This window comes from Acyrthosiphon pisum, chromosome A1, assembly GCF_005508785.2.
Source record: "Acyrthosiphon pisum isolate AL4f chromosome A1, pea_aphid_22Mar2018_4r6ur, whole genome shotgun sequence".
NCBI classification, from domain to species: Eukaryota; Metazoa; Arthropoda; class Insecta; order Hemiptera; family Aphididae; genus Acyrthosiphon; species Acyrthosiphon pisum.
This window is the reverse complement of record NC_042494.1, coordinates 68007827-68010384: the sequence shown is the minus strand read 5'-3', so window position 1 is coordinate 68010384 and position 2558 is coordinate 68007827. Positions and strand designations below refer to the sequence as shown.

The 2558-nt window shown below is 35.2% G+C and overlaps 1 protein-coding gene across 1 annotated transcript in view; it reads left to right on the top strand.

Annotated features, from left to right (window-relative positions):
- Nucleotides 1–2494: 2494 nt before the first annotated feature.
- The window catches only part of LOC100161606 (UDP-glucuronosyltransferase 2B15), a 5501-nt gene continuing 5437 nt past the window's right edge, over nt 2495–2558 (top strand). The window contains exon 1 of the mRNA XM_029487411.1: nt 2495–2512. The gene's annotated coding sequence lies outside the window, so the exon portion shown is untranslated. The remainder of the gene's footprint in view (nt 2513–2558) is intronic.

Here is a 2558-nt window from a genome sequence, read left to right as displayed (position 1 = left end):
TCTGTGCTATCCGGGGCGTATATGTTGCATAAGCTGATTTTTTGATGCTATTCGAAGTGATTTTATAGCAATTGCTTCAAATGGGGTATTAAGGGGGATAATTTCATGTTCTGATGATGTTGAGGCGAAAATGCATACCCCTCCACTGGCTCTGGCAGGGTTGGTGCGGGTTCTTGAAGTATCCGATGTAATTTTTGAGGGTGGGATTATTTTTATTGTGTTTTAAGTTGGTTTCTTGTAGGCAGAGGGCTGATGGTTGGAAGTCTGCAATTATTCTGTGGACGTCTGGTAGTTTCTTGAAGTAACTATTTATGTTCCACTGAACTATAGTTTCTAATTGTGCTTGGTTGTTGTAGGGGGAGGAATGGTTGACGTATATGATATTGTTATTTAATGTCATTTTTTTTTTTTTTTTTTTTTTTTTTTTTGGTGTAGCGGTTGTGTGGTTGTGTGTTTGTATGACGTGATTTTATTTGTATGATCATGCTTCTGATTCGTTAGAATCATAGGGTTCGGCGTTTAACACTTTTGTGAAACGGGTAATTCTATTTTTGATACTGTTGTCTCGGAGGCTTGGTTTGATTTTCGAAATGGTATCTAATAATTCTTCTTTTGAAATATTGTATTCCTTATAAATTGATGGAGGATCGAAGGAACCTTGATTGTTTTCTAAGATATGTTTGAAGGTGTCGTAATCGATTTTAAAACTATTTTGGTCGTTGAACAAATGTTGTGTGGGTTCTAAATAAGTGTCAATGTTTTCTAAAAATTTTTTTAAGGAAGCGGATTTAGAATTTCTTATTCTTTTTTTTTTTTCTAGTGTTTTATTTTGGGGGGTTTCCCAATTTGGAGAAGCACATATTTCGTTTGTTTCTTGAGCTAGGTCCATTGGAGACGGAGGAGCAGATTGAGTACAGAACGAATCGGGCAGCGACCTTTTGGTGCCGCATGGTTGTTCTAGTTCCATTTCTGTTATGTCTGTATTTGGAGTTGGTTCTTGATCTTGAAGCTCTATTAAGGTTGGGGTGGAGGTAGTAGCTGGTGGATTGTTTTGGGGAGGGGGTTCAGAAGGGGTCTTTAGAGGCTCTAGTAAAGGTGTTGCGGGTACTGATGAGGGGTGTACTTCTGTAGGTGTATTGTCTATATTTAAAATGACATCTTGTTTTGGAGCAGTGTTAGGGTTGAATGTGGTATTATTTTCCTTTGCAATTTTACTATTTGAAACATTATGATTTGAGCATTGAGATGCTATATGTCCTTGGGACTGGCATATGAAGCAGTTTAGGGAGTCGTCGGATAAGAAAATCCTGTAATTAGTGTCTTCGTAATTGATAAGAATTGATGTAGGAATTTTAGTAAGATCTTCATGTTTAATAAACGTTTGGCGACGAAAACTTAGAATGTGTGTAAAATCTTCGAGTTGGATTCCAGCCTTTAGAAAAGTTATCGGGCTGCAGAGAGGTATATTTAGTTTGGCGAATTCGTTTGCGATAACGTCCGGAGGTATGTTGGGGTATACGTTGGACAGGATGATTCTTTTGTTTGGGTTATAAAGTTTACGTAATTTGAATTGTTGATCTTGTATTAAGATAGATGGGTGATTCTCAATTAGATTATCAACTAATGTCTTGCTCGATAGGAATATACATATGCGTTCTTTAGATATGCGGGACGCAAATAGAATATTGGATGGTTGAACTAGTTTGCCGATAGCGATTACGTAATCTTTATGAGGTAAGCTTACGTTTATATCGATTACTATGGCTTGGTCTTTTTTCGGTATTAAGCTATTTGCAACAGTAGAAGCAAATGATTGTTTACTATTGTCCGTGTTGGGTGGGGTTTCTGGGTAATTAGCGATGGGTATCTTTGTTGAGGTAGAATGTTGTTGAAGCTTGCGGTCTGGTGTTATTTTAGGCGAAATAGGTTTGGCGATGATTTTTGATGTATTGGTAGATGGGGTTTTATTTTTTAATTTTTGAACTGTAGTTTGAGCTGTTTTGAGGATTGAAGGGCTTTTCAAAGCCGCTGGTTTTGAAGTTAGCATTTTGGTGGTTGGGCTTTGCGCCCGGTGAGTTTGTTGTATATTAGGTAATTGTGTAATTAACGTACATATTACCTGAGATACGGCGAGTGTAGATTGTGTGCTGTACTGCTATCGGAAGCTATTAAAAACGGTACTCGTGAGACGCGATAAGGTACGTGTTGACTGTACGGTGTCTAACGACGAACTGAATATAATTATTTATTTCTAACAATAACATTCTAATTTAATATTTTTAAAAACTATCACTATACAATAACTATTAGATTACATACTAATATATTATACTATAGACTTTAATTTATCTTTTATCTATACAAGAATAATTTAAATGGATATTATAAACGTACCTTATGTACCATTCAATTTATGTAAAGAAATATTTATAATAATGTTTTAGTTATTATTAAGAATTTGTCATCGATGTACGTCCGTTGTTTAATAAGTACTTGGTTATTGGTTAACTAGGTAAGTAAAAATGTTATCATATATAATTAAAATTATTATTTATTTT